A 21,362-nucleotide genomic window follows, 5' to 3' on the forward strand; every position below is an offset into this window, starting at 1 on the left:
CCTACCAATAAAATGAGAACTAAATATGTTTTTTAAACACCTTTTGTGTCTGGATCATTAGGAAGAAGTTGATCAACAAAGTTTAACAATGCCCCTTCATGCTCCTTTGTAAGTGTAGCTATATGCTTTGGTGAGGGGCCTTCTATCAGAAACTTCTCATTTGTAAACAAAGAATCATCTCCTTGATTTGTGATTCCAACCCATGAACTGCTTTCAAGATTCCCCTCAACAAAGCTTGAACACATTGATTCAATCTCACGAAATTCTTGTAAACTTGGAACCATTGCCACTGTCTTTTGTTTATTTGAAGAGCCATTCTACATGCACTTCCCAATGCGAATACATCAAAAGCATACTCATCCTCCCTACAAAAAAAATCGTATAGTTGTACAAATAACATCTTCCATCTTTAGTAATAGTCTTTGTGCACTAGTTTGCTCTTCATGTCCATATGAGTCATCACTATCACTTTCACTATTGTTAGAAGTATCCAAAATATATGGTATATGCTCCAAATCTTGGTAGTGACGATTGTCCACCATGAATTCCTTCTCTTTACTCACTAATACATGTGCCAAAAAATTATTTATTGATCCATCCACATGATTTGTATTAGGAGGGTTAATATCCATGCTACCAGTTGCCATCTTGTATTTCCTAGTTACCTTCTCTAAAGCACCCTCCAAGCCTACAAGTTTCTTAAATGTTACAAATGTGATGAAGACAAATTGTGCAGGTTCAACAGCTAGTTTTAACAATCCATGCAACATCATCTCAAACCTGTTTGAGCTCCATGTAATGCTACGAACCCCATGAACTGCTTCAATCACCACTGTGCCAATGGTAATTGGTTTCGTGAACATGAACTACATCCCTTCCATGTCTACTCCAACCCGGTATACATTCCAAGGATACTTATCAGAATGTAAACTAGTTCCCTCCTTTTGGTTTATAATCCATTGAATGTATGCTTGTGCCAATGGAGAAAATGCATCTTTATGATCTCTATGAGCAAACTTCTTTTTCAGCCATAGTTGACTTGATCCAACTATCTTTTTATAGTATTCTGGCTGAATGTTGTAGTAAAACACACGCTGATCCCATGGACTATCAACCTTGTCACTTGAATTTTCCTTGAACTCCTTCACAAGCTCTTCCTGCAACACCTTATCCTCCTTCATTTGACGTGCTCTTTCTGCCATATCCATCTTGTCTATATCTTGCTTTCCCTTAACTAGAACAATCTTGGAATCCAATATTAATTCATCTTGAATGATCTTAGTAGTCTCCTCATCTAAACCTTGTAAACACCTGAACATGCCAGTATCGGTTGTCTCCCATCCTTATTAATATCATTACTATGCTCACCGTAGGGCAGTGATCCATCCCTCTATGCATCCATAATCCTCCACGTCTCAAACATGTCATCTAGGCATATTATCATGTGTACATCCTTTGTTGCAACACCATCACCAAATGCAACTCATGCTAGCTCGATAAATTGCTACATAACATTCTCAACACTAGGCAATATTACAAACTAATTTATTAATGATAACCAATAATATATTGAGGTATTTTTAAAAACATCAAATATTGAAGGTTGATAGCTACTTATAGACTTTGCAACTCCTTGCTGAGGCTTTGCAAGTCTATTGAATGCAATCCATTGATCCCTTACTTGTTTTAGATTATCATGATATGGAGATTGTCGCATTATATTTTGAGATTCTAAGTTTGCCTTTAGAGATAATTCCACACTCTTCTTTGGAGGGCAATTTCGCACTATGTTGCCACCATTGGGGTTACTATTAGGCGATTCCCCAAAAGATCAAGGTCACATGTGATGGTCATTATGCATTTCTATTAGATGTAGATTTGGACAGTTGACCAAATGTATGTTAGTGGGATTTAGACAAATTGAATTAATTTCCATATCTTTGTTCAACTCCCATGTAAAGCTAGAAGTTTTATCCAAGGGTTTGGTTAAATGGATACCTAAGGATTGGGCCAAGTGGGTGAGAAAGGTTATAGTCTAGGATCCATGGATACGTAAGGGATTTGGACAAATTTAATAGTTGTCCATATCTTTTCCTATTTCCCATGTCTAGCCATTATGGTGTCCAAGGATTTGGTTAAGTGGATGCCCAAGGATTTGGCCAAGTGGGTGACCAAGGTAGTAGTCCACTATATAAATCTTCATGCTATGTGTGAATGGCTCTAGATTGAAAGAGGTGGTTTTCATTTTTTTGGAGGAGTTTACTTCTAGTTTAACTCTAGAGACAAAGATATCTATTTGAAGAACAAAAGAGCTGAAGCAAATCCATTCAAAGAGAAAAAGAGGCAGAGCGAATCCACATACAGGTATGCAATACATCTTTCTTATTTACAAGACTCATCAAAAGAAAGAAACCATGCTAACATAAGCCTAATCTTCGATTAAATGATTTGCCAATAGATTATAGATTAGAGACAATTTAATGAAATGCATTAATAAATATTGATATATTAAATGCATTAATCTCATAGGTTAGTCAAATTAGTGAACTGTGAATGAAAAGTTAGTATAACCAATTTAATTAGTGATAAATTGGTTTAATATAGTAATAAAGATGAATTAATTAGTATGATTATTGATACTATGAACTGTAAATATAGATTAGTTAATCAAGATTCATTCATGGCATGCAGCTTCCCTAATCTATGTACATGGGGGAGAGAGAGAGAGAGAGAGAGAAGATGATTTACATGTGCCCATCTTGCTCCGCACCCTTGCTTCTCCCTGCTTTTTTCTTCCACTTGCGTTTTGCTTCTCCACACTATAGAGGCAAAGAGTGAAATGATTTTTTTTTTTGGGCCAAATCTTGTGAGATATTGACTTTTAATATTGAATCATAAAATGTTGATCACATGTTTTCTTTCTTTTTGGGCTGTGCCCCCCCCCCACACATAACCATAACCATAAGCATACTTATAATAACTACCTACATTTCAAATTTGTTATATTATATATTATTTTTAATTTCATTTTAATGATTTTTCAATGATGTCGTGCCACAAAAATTACACGGGTTATACTGTTGGGGGCCTGTGGTGGACCGTGCACCCCACCATAGGGGGGCCTGGTGGACCCCCCCATCTCGGGGGGCCTAGCGTCCCCTAGCCCCCCCGGCCTCAATAACTCCTAGTAAATTGGGTGCCTCCACCAAACCGCCCTGAAAGACAAGCCAATTACCAACAATAAGGATAAAAGTTTGGGAAATCATCCCTTTTTGGGCCCATAACGTCTTCTTTGGGCACGTATGTTGGAGATGTTCAAGAGTCTGATGGATAGCCCTCACATATATGTACATACATATATGTATACATGCATATATATAGGGGTGTGTGTGTGTGTATGTACGTGTACATATATATACACATACATACATACATACATACATACATACATATATATATATATATAAATGCATACACACATATATATATAGGTATATAGATATAAACTCACATAGACACACACACACACACACACACACACACACACACATGTATAAACATAGACACTCACATATAGATATATAATATTTTGTTTGTATATATGTATGTGTATAGAAATACATACATATATACATACGTACATACATACATACATATATATATATATATAAACACATATTTCACATATAGATATATAATATTTTATTTGTATGTATGTATGTATGTATGTAGGCATATGTATACATACATGCATACATACACACACACACACACACACACATACATACATATATATATATATATATATAAACATATAAAAATATTTCACATATAAACACATATTTCACATATTTCTTTTCCCTATAACATGCATGCATAAGACATTATCTAGTGAGATTTGGATAATGTGGACAATTTAATGCCTTGTGCATGCGTGTGAAGTTTTGAGCTAAATTCAACATTCAAAACCATCCACAATATGTGGACAATTTATCATATTAACAAATTTGAATTTATAGTGAAAAATATATATAATATTTGTGAGAAGTTATATGTGTGATTTTTTGATCAAGTTTTGGTCTATTAACAAGATTTCATCTTTTTTTTTCAATAGATAAAGTATATCACAGATGTGCTAACGAAGATTATGACAACATAGGATTGGATACAAGGAATGCGATAGGCCAAATGTCTATAATATTGGATTTGAATGGATTATTGTTAGAGCGTTTCTTCATAAAGTCAAATAAGCATACAAGCTTGTGTTGTGGGAAACAATGGATTGTACTTCATCTAGGATGCATAGAGGTTTCCATTCTATTCATAAAGTTCCATGTTGGGATATGGTCCATAACTTTGCACAAAAATGTGGTGCATATGGTTGAAACTCTAGAATTGCATGTAGGGAGACAATTACCATTTTTTATTGTGTGGGGACAAGAGCAGTGTTATGTGTATGATCATGAGAAGATATTGCGGCCCGAAAAGATGGGTGTGGAGGACATGTTCAAGCCACTCAAAAAGGTTTGGCACCAATATAATGCACAATGCTATGTAACAAGAACAATTCTCATTGATGATAGTCCATACAAAGGATGTGCAAGTCCACCAGAGAATTGTATTTTTCCACCCAAATTTGACATTAATGCATATGACAACACATTGGAAGACTTATACAGATACCTGTGCCATTTGGATATGGCTGGAGACATTTGTACAATGATTTCTTTTGATAGATATGGACAGTTGCCAGTCTAAGAAGGACATACCTTTTATGAATACTTTCAACGTGTGATTATAGAGTGGGAGGAGATGTACAAGGATGAATCCAAGGAATATTTAGGCTCATCATGTGATGAAAATGATGTATTCAGCTCATGCAAAGGTGTTATTAAACATGCAACACATGATTCTGAAGTTACATTTTCAACAACAATACACTCTCCTCCATCAACTCTAAGTACTGCACAATTAAAGATATTGAAAAAAATGCCACCAGTGTCAAAACTAAATGAAATGGTTGCAATGAACTATGTGGAACAACTACGTAATAAGAAAAGGTTTATCACAGGAGCTGTAGCTAACGGTTTCATATCACAACTCCAAGCATACTATGAGTGAAAACACTAATTGGGTTCTTTTATATTGTTTATCCTAGTGTAAACACTAATGATCATGAATTTTGTTGTTTTCAGCGGTAAGGATTTTTGAAGTTTCTCCACTTTGCCTTTATGATAGCAATTGCGACCATTTACAACCATCTCATTGGCTAGTTCAAAATGGTGTAGTCTTTTACATTGATGAGGTTTCCTTCATTGTTAATAACTCAACAATTGTAGGTGCTATTATTTTATCAACCTATTATTGGCTAATTTGATTTTGCATTGTGTGCTCCAAACGTAAATTGTCTCCCATCATGCGCTCCAGCAAACAATCTTGCATCGTATCCTCGCTTACTCTAACTCTAATCGACATTCACACATTAAGGTGGGAGCCTGGACCCTTCCTTGTTTTTCATTTTTTTTCTTTTTTCTTTTTCATCCTCTTTTAAGTTTGATGAAAATGGAAATTGGGATTTTTCCAAATTTCCTAATATGGACTTGCTTCCATTATAAAAGAGAATGGTGGGTATCAAAGGGGGATTCGGGTGCTAACATAGGAGAGGAGATGCTACTACTTCGAAGAGAAAACCTCACACAAAGAGGAGTTCAAGCTAGACTGAGAGCTATATGCAAGCCTTGTAGTGTGTTCATGTGGAGAGAAGCCAAAGACCTTTGATTAGTTGGAGTCAAGACCTTGGAAGTTAGTGTTTGTGGAGCCATGAATCCATTGACAAGTTGAGCAAAGTGAAGATGTTGATGTAAGTGGGGACCTTCATGAGATAAAGCTTGTCATATTGAAGACATGAAGTGAGGTGAAGATCAAGAAGACTAGTGTTATACATACAGGACCATGATGATAGGCCTTCTACACCACTTGGGCCTACACCATACAATGGAGTAGCTTGGCTTGATGGTAGAAAACGTGCCAAGTGGCCTACATATAAGGATGCATAAAGAGAGATACTTAATGCATAAAAACATAAAGAGAGGGAGAACATACAAAGCCACATAAAACATACAAATATACCTGTGTATGCACCAACTGTGTCCGTCTCCCTGAGGCCCATAACAATGGTTAATGATGGAGTAGCTGTGTGAAATCTGGGTCTTGAGAAGGGTCAATTGGAATTGAATATCGAGGAAAAGACATGGTTTCATACACAATACATATAATTATGTATATGAGACATGATTGTAAATCCTCATGAGCTTTATGCATATGACAAGTGCATGAGCTTCACAAGCTTCATACATGCTAAGACTCTTTATGCATAAAGCTTTGAGTATTAAGCATAACGACTCTATGCATAAGGCTTAAGCATTTTTTTAAGCCTCTATGCATAGAGGCTTAAGCATGAGGGATTTATATATAAGGCTTAAGGATAAATCCTCAATGGATAAGGCTTAAGCATTGAGGCTGCATGCATGAAGCCTCTATGCTTAAGCCTTATTCATCATGGCTTTATGCATAAAGCCTTAATCATAAAGCTTATATGCATGGAGTTTCATAAAAACAGCTTCATGAGCTTATGCATAAAGGTTTAAGCACAAGGGATTTATACGTAAATCTTCTATGCATGAAGCATAAGGGCTTTATGCATAATGTTTAAGCCTCTATGCATAGAGGCTTAAGCACACGGGCCTTATGCATAAGGCTTAAGCATAGAGACTTCATACATGAAGCATTTATGCTTAAGCTTGATGCATTATAGCTTTTTGCATAAAGCCTAGATTATATGCATGAAGCCATTATGCATGGAGCTTCATGAAATAATCCCTTATGCATAAAGGCTTCATGCATGAAGCCATAATGCATATAAGCTTTATGGCTTCATGCATGAAGCCATAATGCATATAGGCTTTATGCATAAGGGCTTAAGCATAAGGCTTTATGTATAAATTCTTATGCTTAAGCCTCTATGCATAAGACTTATTGTATGAAGCCATTAAACATAAGGGCTTTATGCATAAGGCTTAAGCATAATGTTTAAGCCTCTATGCATAGAGACTTAAGCATAAGGGATTTATGCATGTCTTAAGCATAAATATTTTATGCATAACGCTTACACATAGAGGCTTCTATGCATAAGACATAAGGCTTAAGCATAAGGGCTTTAAAGCGTAAGACTTATTGTATGAAGCCATCATGCATAAAGGCTTCATGAGCTTTATACAAAGAGACTTTATGAATAATTCTTATGCATGAGCTTTAAAAAATGAACACATGCATTATAAAAAAATGCTCCCAAGCACCTAAGAGTGTACCATAAATAAGTAAAGAAAGGGTTTGTGAAAGACAAGATTCTGAAGTAAAGAAAGGATTTATGCATGGAGATTCATGCATAGAGCTTCATGAGCTTTATGAAAAGAGGATTTATGTATAAAGGATTCTTGCATTGTAATGTAGCAAAACTAAGGTCCAAAATATGTAAATAATGGGCCATGGGCAAGGCTACTATAAATAGGGCCTTAGGTTCATTGTAGGGATCTTTTAGTCATTCATATCATGGGACACTTACATGTATTCTTGGCTCCTTTCATGGAGATGGCCTTTAATGGTCTAGGGCTCATGATAGCCATCCTTCATGATGAGAGGTTAAATCACTTAGGCCTTATGCACATACCTTCTTTGCTACATGTGCATGTAGATTTCTTCTCTTTTGATCATAATCACATGGATTTCTCATATGTTTTTGATGCTCATCAAATGGATGCTAGATTGGGACTTTATGTGTTGATTTCTTTGATATTTGGTCTAGATCCATTTCAATTGGTATCAGAGATTTGATTTTGATCCACTTCTTGGAAAATTTTTGAGTTTTCTTGATTTTCTTGATCAAGAAGGTAGAAAATGGTGAGATTGCATGAGTTTTGCTTTATCTAGGATTTTTTCTAAGGTTTTTGAGCAAGAATTGGGCACTGGATCAAATTTTAAAAGGTTGTGGACCAAATTCAAACTAAATGAGAGTGATTAGTGGTAATTTTTTGGTAATCACGTTTTTACTTTCTATTCCACTTTTTGTCAAGCTTTCCATGGCTAGGGTTCATCACACAATAGTCGTTTCCACACACGACCTTGGGGCTTTGGTCCGCACATTTTTAGTAGCACATAGAGCACCATTTTGAAGTATTTTTGAAGATGGGAATTTTTTATTTTTCTCCCTCTTTCCATGAGCCACCACGAAACCCTAGAAATGGTATTCTCAAGCTCTCATAGGGCTCACAATCCATCATACTCACCATATACTAGTATTAGAGCCTTTCTTTGAACAAAGTTTGTGTGATTTACATCTCCTAAGCTCCATAGAAGCTAGCGGCCTTTTTTTCATGAGAAAGAGTATTTTTTGTTCCCAATCAAGACTTGGTGCAAGGTTTGAAGCCTTCCATATCTTAGCAATAGTATTGAGGCCTCAAATAAAACATTGTTGATGATTTTCATGGAGATTTTGGAGTTCTTGGAGCTTTCTTCAAGAGGGCCAAAATCACAACTCTACACAAGGAAGAGGTTTTTCTTCATCAACACACAAGTCGGAGGGTTTTTGGAAATCATTGCTCAATTGCTACACATTTTCTTGTATTAATAGGTGGATATCTTGAGTTCTTGAATCCATTATCAAGAACTAGGAATTTCTTTGAAGAAAACTTAATCAAATGGATTAAGCCTTACATGCTAATCAACTTGCTAAGAAAGTCATGGAAGTCAAGAATTAGGGATTTCTTTGAAGGAACCTTAATCTCATGGATTAAGCCTTGATTACATGCTACTCCACTTGCCAAGAAAGTCATGGAAGTCACATTATGGTCATTGGATTGGCTTGATTAAATGCATATTGGAAAAAGGGGATTACATTGAGTAATGGACGCATTGTGATGGATTTGGTACATGCTTATGCTCAATGTGGATGCCTTTCTATGTACTCGTGAGCTGATGGTGAGGGGCTTTAAACTGGAATCATTTAGGACAAGCAAAAGGCTCTTGGATACACTACAACACGTTGGGGGCATAGGAGCGTTTCAGCAACGCTTTTTTTGTCGGGATGTCAAGGATTCCATTCGCTGTTCTACATCAAAATTTCACTTTTGAGCAGCGCTCCTAAACAATGAAATTTTGCTGCTCCCATAGCATTTATAGCATCAAAATTTTGCTGCTGGAACAACGAAGATAGCAACAAAATTACGCTGCTATTTTCACTACATGAAATTCCAGAGAGTTATTGGATGTTGAATTCTAAAAATCCATGTCACAAACACACAAAAAATGATATACATCCATTAAAACCCTTAGAGCCATGTTTCAAGCAAAAAAAAAAAAAGATAGTTAAAAACTTTTAAGAAGCGAAACAATGTCAAGATCATGAATCTATCCCATCTTATAATAAATCCATATGTGTTGCTTTATCAATGTCTATATCAAATGGAAGCTCAATGAAAAGATGGGATTCTTTATCAATATCAATATCACTATCATGATCCAATGAAGCATTGTCTTGATTGATAGGTGACTCATCATCTTCTTCCAATTGATGTTCCTCATGCTCTTCATCGGCCCCATCCAAAATGTTTTCTTTATCATCTTATTCCAATGAGCCGATTTAAGGTAGTACTTACACCTCCTCCAGAGATTTGGCCTCCACATCTTGATCTTGAAAGATATGTTTTGAACAAGGGAAAACTTGTATAACATACCACCACTTTGGATCAATTTGATCGACATGAAACACAACCTAATATAACAAAGCAAAGGGGTTACACTTTTATTATACTACATCAAGATTTAATTTTGGATTCGTTGGATTACTAACCTATTGACAGTGTTGAGGTAGTACGAAGGTATCTTTCTCATCAGTCCAAAACTTGGTGGAATCAATTTGGAAGAACCCATTTGGATGTTTCTTCACAGTTGCTTGAGCACCTTTATATATCACTTGAACCATTTGAAATCAAAGATGAATACACTAAATGCTCTAAATCCAACCTTAAGAATATCTTGAATAGTTCCACAATACTCAAGATTGTCCTCTATGACATTGGTATCATGTCTATTGGCTTGACTTTCTTGCTTAAAAGTTACCATCACACCACAATCAAATGTATTTATTTTAGAATCCACATGCTCCATGTGAAAGTGCCTTACCTCTGACCATATTGCATTATATAGTTTGTACTAACATTAAACAAAAGCATGACATTTAGTATAGTGCATTAAACAAGGTATATATGTGAGATAGAGATTAAGAATTTACTTACTTGAGGGTCACATCCTCATGCATACTCATGCTCTTGTCTTGTGATTATCTCTCCATTTTTCCATGCCATCGATATTGACATATGAAGCCATTCTATATTGATCACATTTGGTAGAGGTTCCAAGCTAAGCGGTAATAGCAAGCATCTAATTGCTCTTCTGAAATCTCTTCTCTCATCCTTTCATCTATTGATTGCATCCTTGTATCTCCCAATCCACTTCTCCATGATGGGACTATTTAGAATGTAGAATGTATTCACCTTGTGGTGTAATGCTTCATTGAGTCTTTGGTGCCTTCGTTTTTGTTGAGGCGGCACATTAGTGATAAGTCGGTCATCCTCCTCATTGCTTTACAATCGTGGCATGGAAGGATCTATGCAAGATAGATGTTTTGAGATATACACATGAGACTCTTGCATCAATCATCCCTTTGCCATGCTTGCTTCTAGCCTTTCTCTTTGTCTCACAAAGTTCTTTAAGGTTTTCATGAACCTTTCAAGAAAAAACATCCATCGAACATAAACAACACTACACAACACCACTTCATCAATAAAATGCATCATAAAATGCAATTGGATAGTGCGAATTGTTCTAGGAAATTTATCTTCGATCATACACACTACCTCAATAGAATTGAGAAGATCCATCTCAATGGATGTAGGATCTATCTCCTTTATGGATATGTACCTACATACATAACAATTATGTGTACTATTTACTAATACATAACTTGTGAGCACATGAGAATTCCAAATAAGCAATATAACTTAGTGAATTGAAGAGAAGATTCAGACCTCATCACGCTTCCCATTTTGTAAATAGCCTCTCTCACCTTCTTGTCTCCACAACCAACTATAGCAATTGGAAGAATAAACTATGCATAGAAAAAAATGGAAGTTACTATATGAGCTAATAAATTATGTACCACAAAGAGAAAATAAAAAAGCGAATATTTATATACCTCTAATATCTTGTGCCAATCATGTGTCTTGAGGCCATATAATTGTTCCTCTCCTTTGTTTTTGGTATTTGTGAAGGCACCCTTGAATGCATACATTACAACCGTTGGTGTACAAAAAGAGGCGATCACACTTTTCACCTTATTGTGCTCCCTCTTGGTTAATACCCATGGTGCCTTTGATAGGACTATTTTGCCTCTCACTTTCAATTGGCCATGCACTTTGAAGGCGTCCAATGTTTTTTAAGTCATCCCTTGCACCCTTTGTATCTCTTTTACCAATTAAATGGTCCCAAATATTTGTTGCCGCATTCTTGAAGATATGCATGGGGTCTAAGAGATGATTAATCTTCATGTCATACCAATATGGAAGTTGAAAGAAGATTAAGTGTCTAGACATCCCATTTGGTGGTGGATTGGGAGTGCTTACCCATGCCTCAAACCAATCTCTACCTCTCATCACAAGTGGTGAGACATCAGGTGGCACATATCTTTCCGAAACACATGATGGTTTGCAAATTGAACATGCATGATGTCCGGAGGTTGCCAAACCTTTTTTAAAATTGAGATGATTGAAATAGAGATATAAACTTAAATTTTAAAGGGTAAAATCTTATGCATATAAGGTTCAAGTAGGTACCTAAGCACTCCGAGAACCCAGGATAGTCATGCATCATCCAAAGCAAAACTCCTTTCACCTCCGCCTCACGGCTATTTATTGGCCTTGAGACATCATGTACTTTGATACCTCACCAGTGTCTCAAGATCCTCAATCAAAGGATCGAGGTACACATCCATGTTTTCCACCTTATACTTGCGTGGTATAAGGAGAGCAAGCATGATATGACCTTTCTTGATTGCCACCCATGGAGGGAGGTTGTAATTCACCAATACAATAGGCCAACTAGACCATGATGTGGACTTGAAGCCAAATGGGTTAACACCATCCAAGCCCAAGCCAAAAGGTAAGTGACAAGGCTCATCTTCAAACTCTGGAAATTGATGCTCCACATGTTGCCATGATAGTGAATCAGCTAACGATCCTCATGATACCATCGATCGAGTGATGAGTAGCATGCCACATCATGAGTTCTGCAATCCCCTTAAATTTAAACGTGTTGGATGCAAGGAATGATAAGGAAGTGTCTCAAAACCTTTCGTGGAACTTTATCTCCTTGCAAATCATCCCTATAGCATCTCTCCCCACATTGTAGACATTGTGTTGCATCTTTATTTACCCCTCTAAATAGCATGCAATCATTGGGACATACATTTATTTTTGTGTAATCCAAAGCTAATATATAGAGAATATTTTACGACACCCATCTCGTGAGTTTGATAATAGTTTTTGAGGGGGAGGAATCTTCTTGAGAAGCCTACAACATAGGTAAGAAATCATATGTCAAAATATTAGCAGGGAGAGTATATAGAACATGAAATATTTTCAATATAATGAGGCGGTCTTACCGAAGAGGACTTGTGACACTTGAATCACTCCATCCATAAGTTGTTTGCAAGTTCAATAGCTCCAAGTTTTCTCGAAGTGTGGAGTACGAACATCCCTAATACAAAGGTGTGCTTGCCTCTCTATGCAAGGTTTCCTCCTCTTGTGACATTGGAGCTTTCTCACTATATCATCTATGACCTCCCGTCCAAAGAAGTCATTCACCATGTCGTCCATGATGAGATTCTCTTCCTCCTCATGTGGCAATGGTGGAGGCACCTCATTCATTGGTTGGGGAAGATCAATCTCAACCATGATTTCCGTATAAAGCCTTGCCACCTTTTGCACTCTACCCGATGTCACCGAATGGTGTGGCATGTTACTTAGAACTCTCCTATGGTTCTCCTCCATGTCATCATCCACACATGGTCGTGCCACTGCCTCATGAAGACCATATGTTTGGACATGCTCAATTGTTATACGACGTTGTCGTATATATTGGCCCTTGCATCGATCAAACACACATCGAATTTTTTCTCTCAACCATGCCTCAGATCCAACTTCTGGCCTTTGATGATCACTCTTAGACATCTTTAACTTGGACAAAACTTATTTAGGGTGGTTCATATAAAACACACATCCAGTATTGCAAAAACAAAAAATTTCCTAGGTTTTTGCTTGCTAAAGAGCGACCACAGCACTGTTTTTTTGTTGCACAGTAGTGAAAATCCACTGCTCAGCAGGCAAAATTTTGATGCTCATCAGCAGTGACCTTTGAAACTGTGACTCCCACCTAAATCGCCCCTGATGGGTGTCAATACCTACCTACTTCTCCTATCCTGCACATGCATGGCCAACGACTACAACCCGACTTTTTCTCCCACCTCAACACATCCCTCAAGGGTGTTGGATCAATCAAGGGTCCCTCTCCAAGGCAAGTACTTCTTGCTTTCTTCCTTCTTTCATGGTTTCATGTCTTCTTCCAAGCTTTCACATGGAAAACTTGGAAATAGTTTTATGTGAGCTTCTCTCCCTTTCCCTCTCTTTCCTCTCCGCACCAGCAACCAAACAAAGGACCACTGACACAATTTTTCAAGACACCTCGGGCACCAAATACAACATCTAGCAAAAACCCAACCACTTCAACTTTTTGACCACTTAAGTTGGAGACTCACATAAAACATGCCTGAGTTGTAATTACAATACACAAAGCTTTTGATCTTGAACTCAATGGTGTTGCCTTCCAAATCCAAGTTGAATATCTCTTCACCTCCTTGCTTCTCAAACAACTCTTATCATGGATTGAATGCTCGGCTAGCTTCTGTATGCAGTTGGCTTCAGTGTAGACAAAATAGCTCTCAAGATAATAATATCAAATAAACTAAAATGATTGGTTCTTGCACTCTAGCACGGTCTATTTTAGCCCCACAGGCTTAGTAGCCAACAAAAATATCAATAATAAAACAATCAACAATGGTGTTGCCTCGTACAGAGTGCCCTTCACGACTTTACTAGCCAAGAGATCAAACACTAGTAAAAACCCGACTCGGCATCGATCTGTCTCACTGGCTCTCACTGGCTTTTTATAGCCTTGACGTGCTCTGCAACTTCATCGCCCTTCACACCTTTCCATGTTCGTTGTTATCACCACGCAATCTCATACGTGCTTTCCAACAAAGTTTGGTTGTAGATGTGGTGGCCATCTTCTTCTTTTCGAGTTGTGTCATGCAACCATAAACATTGGGTTCTTTTAGCTGATGGTAGCCAGCTGCTTCTCCCTCTTTTACCATCCTTTCAGCTTTTTTTAGTGCATAGCCATCCCTTTTCTCATGCGTTATAGCCATCCCTTTTCTCCAAGCATTGATGCGTTTGTTTTCATTCAATAATCCAAAACTTGTGTCAAAGGTTCTTCTGACAAAGCCACCTTGAGATTTTGGAATGCCTCCAACGCTCGTGGAGTCATTCGAATCTTTTGCCTTCTTGTTTTCATTCCCTTTAGCAGATCGGTGAGGTCTACCGAGAGATCAAAAAACTTGTCAATGTGGGTGGAATATGCCTGGCATATACCCACAAATGATCTAATGTCATAAGCTGTCTATGGTACTTCCCAGTTAACAATCTCGGCCACCTTAGCCGGATCAAGTCGAATGCCTTCAGCACTAATTATATATCCCAAGTAATGTACCTGGAAAGATTAAATTTTGACTTCTTTTCATTGACATAGAGCTCGTTGCTTTCCAGCAACTTAAGGACTTTCTCCACATCAATGTCATGCTACTCAACTATAGCTGAAAATATGAGTATGTCGTCTAGAAATATGAACACACACTCTCCAATCAACTCCCGAAAAATACGCACCATCATGCGGTTAAATGTAGCTAGGGCGTTTGTCAAACAAAATGGCATGACCACAAATTCATAGTGGGCCCGTTGTGTACGGAAGGCTATCTTGGGGATGTCCCCCTCTACAATCCGTACCTGGTGGTACCCACTCTTTAAATAAATCCAGTTTAGAGAACACCTTAGCTCCATTCAGCCTCTCGAGAATATAGTCAATTCGAGGCATCGGGAATATGCTCTTGATAGTCAGCTTGTTGAGTGCATGATAATCGACACACAACCGAGAAGACCCATCGTTCTTCTTGACAAACAAGATGGGTGCTGCAAATGGCAACACGTTGGGGCGGATGAAGCCAGCTTGCAACAATTCTTGGAGTTGGCGGTCCAACTCCGATTCCATTGCCTTAGAAAGGCGATATGGAAACTTGCTTGGGGGTTCTGAGCCTGGGAGGAGATCAATCCTATGATCCTCCAGTCTAGACGGGGGGAGCTGGGGAGGGAGACTGTCCCGAAGAAAAATCTTCTGGAACTTTTCATGGAGAACCTAGTACTTCTCGGATGAGCTCTCAAGCTACGGCAACTCTCTAACTCTCTCTCTATTGTACTCTAATGAGCATCAACCTCCATTGAGTATAGCTCCACTTCTTTCTCTTAATATGTTTTAGCATCATTGAAGTAGATTAATCTATGATTAGTTGAATGCTTCTTTCTTTCTCTTGTGTATGCATGCTTGTAGTGTGTGTGTGTGTAGTCTCCATTGATGCAAGCTCTTGCCCACTTCATTAGCAATGAGTTATTCATGGATAGACTCTCTCTATGAGCTTGTGGGTTTGTGAATGTTACATTCTCTACTTGCTTAAGCTTGTGGGTTAGTAGATACACGCTTATGGGTTTGCTTGCATTAGGGCAAGCTAGGATTTAATCAATGTTTGAATGGGATTAAGAGATTGCCATGCATTGCTTGTTCTCTTAATTAGTGTAGTGGGTTTAAGGGATTGAGAGATTGATTGAGGTGTTGAATGGTTGAATCGTCAAGTGGTGGTTCGTGTATGTGAGCTCTCCCCCAAGGGATAAGCCTTCATGCACTAATCGGGTCGAGTCCTCGGATTGACATTGTGTTTCTTAACACATTTGTTGATCGGTAGTACTCTATGAGCACTATATTGCACGGTAGAGAGAACCGCTCTACAATACCCAAAATTATGTCTGCTCCTACAAGAGGGGCAACCATAAAGTCACGCACAAACGCTATGCCCTGTTGAAAGAACGGTAGAGAGGGAGGAGACACACACACAGGAGCAAACCCTAATGTATATTGCAAACCCTAACCATAGAGGGAAGCCATGTCCACTCTCACACAAAGCATAATGCCCTCATCCATAATCCAGACAACACACAATGAGTTGTGTCCACACTCTACTAACCCTAGCTAATGTCCACACACTATGACCAGCTGGACACGCGGTCATTTATGTCTCACACATGTTCCCACCTAATCTGCCAGCACATAATATAGCTGGCTCACACTGACATCGAGCTTGAATCTCAACAGCCCCTCTCAAGCTCATGATGTACTGCCGATGAAGATGTAGATGAGCTTGGGATATCAAGACTCTCAACACTCCCCCTCAAGCTCATCCCATGTACTCCCAACATAGTCCGGAAGTACTCAAACTTCTCCCTGCTAAGTGGCTTTGTGAAGATATCAGCCACCTGCTCATCAGTCTTCACATACTGAAGATCAACTGTACCATCCAGCACCTTTTCTCTGACAAAGTGATAATGGACCTCTATGTGTTTGGTCCTCGCATGAAACACTGGATTCTTTACCAACTGTATACTGCTCATGTTGTCACAATGAATGACAACTTTGCCATCAATAGGCTCACATAAATCTGTCAAGAGACTCTTTAACCAAATTGCCTCACAAGTAGCAATTGCTGCACCCCTGTACTCAGCCTCTGTACTGGATAAAGCAACTGTAGGTTGCTTTTTGCTACTCCAACTCACCACGGCACTTCCAAGTGTAAAAGCATATCCACTAGTAGACCTCCTGTCATATGCGCTACCTACCCAATCAGCATCTGTGTAGCCATGTATGTCCAAGCTTTTACCACTCTCATAAAGTAAACCATAATGTGCTGTGGTCTTCACATATCTCATGATGCGTCTCACTGCATCTAAATGTGGTTTCCTGGGGCTCTGCATAAACTGGCTGACTAGCCCCACAGCATAACTCAAATCCGGGCGTGTGATAGTCATATATATGAGACTACCAACCATCTTCCTGTACATAGAAGGATCATCCAATTCCTCGCCATAATCAGCCCGCAACTTCACATTTTGCTCCAATGGTGTACTCATAGGCTTACACCTTGTCATGCCATACTTTGCCAACATATCCAATGCATATTGGCGCTGTACTAACCAAGTACCTGCATGATCTTTTACCACTTCAATTCCAAGGAAGTATCTCAACTCACCAAGATCTTTCATGTCAAATTGCCCACTCATCAAAGCTTTCTTGACATGCATCACATCTGCACCATGATCACCTGTGATAATCAAGTCATCCACATAGATGACTAGTAAAACAATCCCATGCTCTGCCTTCTTCACATAGAGTGAAGAATCTGCTGTAGAAATCTGAAAACCAAGTGAGATAAGATATCTGCTCGTCTTATCACTCCAAGCACGAGGTGCTTGCTTTAGACCATACAATGCCTTTTTCAATCTGCATACGTAAGTGGGATATCTAGGGTGTACATACCCTTCTGGCTGTGCCATGTACACTTCCTCTTGTAGATCTCCATTTAGAAATGCATTCTTGACATCCATTTGATGCATTTCCCAGCCATTAGCTACAGCCATAGCAATGACTGCTCTCACTATGCCCATCTTAGCCACTGGACTAAACGTCTCATCATAATCCAATCCTTGGGTCTGTGCATAACCCTTTGCTACCAATCTTGCTTTATGTCTCTCAATAGAACCATCAGATTTGCACTTCACTTTGTAAACCCATTTACATCCAATAACATTCTTATCCTTTGGTAATGCAACCAAGTCCCATGTATCATTATGGACCAATGCGTCCATCTCCACATCCATTGCTTTCTCCCATACATGCTCTCCAATAGCCTCTGTATAGCATGTAGGTTCCACATGCTTCACCATAGATGTCATATATGCATAGTGCATAGAAAAATCTCTATATGTCAACCTATCAACAGGATATCTGACTCTCTGAGATCTCCGCAATGCATGCGGGTCACTCTGTACACCTGTAACTCTAGCATGTGGTGGCACATATCTATCCTGCCTAGCACCAGGTGTGCGTAAAACAGGTATGCCAAGCTCCTCATCCAAACTCTCAAAACTAGATGACTCATAACCTGTGATTTCAATTCCTTCGACTTTCTTTTTGCCTTTATCCATAGCACTACTCCCAGTGCTCACACTCTCATGCCTCAAACGTCCTGACCATGGACGTACACTACTACTCTCAGCTTCTGCTGGCCGAGACATAGTAGTAGAACTAGAACTTGCTTGTGGCAAGTTCACAGGCACATCATCCTCAAGTGACTCAATGACTCCCTCATCTTTTGCTTTGTACCAACTAGCAAGCTCATCAAACACCACATCTCGTGAGATGACCACTTGTCTAGTTTGAGGGTTATAACATTTGTATGCCTTTCGATCCTGTGCATATCCAACAAATACACATTTCTCTGCTTTAGGATCCAACTTCCTTCTTCTTTCATCAGGCAAATGTACATAAGCTATGCATCCAAAAACTTTGAGATGTCCAATGTCTGGCCTGTAACCTGTAAGCCGCATCTCTGGCGTGCTTCCATGAATGGCTGTTGTAGGTGTTTTGTTCAATATATATACTGCAGTAGCACATGCTTCTGACCAATAGTAATCTGGCATGCTCTTTTCATTGAGCATCGCCCTAGCCACTTCACATATGACTCTATTCTTTCTCTCAGCCACACCATTCTGCTGAGGTGTATACCTGCAAGTCAATTGTCTTCTTATTCCATGCTTCCTCAAGAAATGCTCAAAAGCTTTTGAGGTGTATTCACCACCTCCATCTGTCCTCAGACATTTAATCCAACAGCCATATTGCTTTTCTGCAAAAGCTTTGAAATCCATGAACTTTTCCAACACTTCACTCTTCTCTTTCAGAAAGTATATCCATGTCATCCTGCTAAAGTCATCAATGAATGTCACATAGTATAGACTGCCTTTGATAGATGGGTTTTGCGCAGGACCCCATACATCACTATGTACGATCTCAAGTGGCCTGTTACTCATATTTCCTTCTCTAGGAAACCTCAACCTTGCCTACTTTCCAAACTGACAGGCTTCACAAACATGCATATGTCCATCATATTTGAACCTAGGCAATCCATTGACAATGCCTCTTGTTTGCATGTTCTTTAATCTCTGTATATTGACATGTCCAATCCTCTTATGCCACATATCAATGTCCTGTACCACATTTTTACTTTTGGACAACATGACTGATTTTAGCTCAGGAATTCCAGCATCCAGCTTAAACAATCTGCCTTCTTTCATGCCTTTAGCAATCACTCTCCATCCATGTTTGAAATCTTCAACGAAGCATCCATGCTCATTGAAACGAACCTGTAATCCCTGTTCTACCATTTGACCAACTGAGGCCAAGCTCTTTGTGATCGAAGGCACATACAATACATCAGACATAGACTTTGTTTGACCATTGTGCATGACCAATGGTACACTTCCAACATGTGTAATGACATGCTGGGTATCATCACCTGTTTCCACATAGCCTTTTACTTCCATAGGCTTCATATGCTCAAACCATTCACCATGACATGTCATATGGTTTGATGCTCCTGAGTCCATATACCACGTGTCATCATTCTCAGCATTTGTCGTCATAGAACCCACAACATGCTTCATGGCAAACAAATGATTTGCTGTGCCATCATTGCTGCTTGATGCATAGTTTCCACCATGTTGTGCATAATTTCCACCATAGTGACCACCACGCTGTGCTCTACCCCCTCTCAAATCATTCTGTTTGCGAAAACAATCTCTCGCCATATGACCATATTTGCCACAATAATGGCATTCCACATCTTGCATAGAATTTTGTTGGCCTTGCCAATGTCCTCTTCCACGGGGGTTACCTCTGCCTCTCTGAGGTGCTTATCCACGACCACCTCGAGCACCATATGAAGGCTGAAAATTCTATTGTGGAGGCCTGTCCTGCCATCCACGACCATTACCACCACGTCCACGTGATGTGAGTCTCCCCCTGCCTCTAAAGCCTCTCTGCGAGTAGAAAGCCTGATTTCTGCCATCATCATGGCTAGTAGATGCATCCAGAAATGAATCACTGAGTTTGATTTCCTCAACCAACAAGAGTGAAACCAACTCATCGAAGTCGGGTAAACCTGTACTCCTCACTGAGATAGATGTATCAAAAGATTTATGTTCCTTGCCAAGACCACGCAAGGTAATATCCACCAAATCATCATCAGGCATGGGGGTATTTATTGTGGCCAATGCATCTGCAAACTTCTTGATTTCTTGCACATAATCATGTATGCTCCTTTTATTCCTTTTCACATTATGTATTTGCTGTCGCAACTGAGACTTGCGAGCACTCGTATCTGTATCAAACATCTTGACCAAAGTATCCCATGCATCTTTGGGATTCTCAGCATCCTGAATGTGTATGAGCATAGCATCAGAAATACATATAGACAGATAATGCAGCACTTTGAATGCTCTCTCTGACCATTGCTTATGAGCAATAAGCTGCTGCTGTGTAAGTTGTCAAGGTAGCTCAGGCTCTGGCTCAGCACCTGTAATGAGATTCCAAAATCCTTTTCCTTTCAAGAAACTCTTTATCCTGTACTTCCATGCCTGGAAGTTCTTCCTATCCAGCTTTTCACCAACAATCTGAACTGGATTATCCGACATGTTTGCTCAATGCATACACCTTCCACACACTTCAAATCTGTAAATGAGCCTTCCTCAGCTCAACCACACTCCAATGAATGTTCCAGATACTCCAAGGTAGCCAACAAACTCCAAATTTGATGTAGAAAATCAACCTGTATGCATCCAAGTTGAACTGTCTCACGCAGTCCGAGATACCCTGTTTTGATGCACTTCCACGGCTCCAAATCACAATGTAATGGTGCAATCAAGTATGGGAAACTTGCATTGACACCTAGTCAACCTCAATGTTGAGTATCAACACCATCTGAC

This window comes from Cibotium barometz, chromosome 48 (assembly GCF_041138505.1).
Source record: "Cibotium barometz isolate CiBa-2024 chromosome 48, ASM4113850v1, whole genome shotgun sequence".
Classification (NCBI taxonomy): Eukaryota; Viridiplantae; Streptophyta; class Polypodiopsida; order Cyatheales; family Cibotiaceae; genus Cibotium; species Cibotium barometz.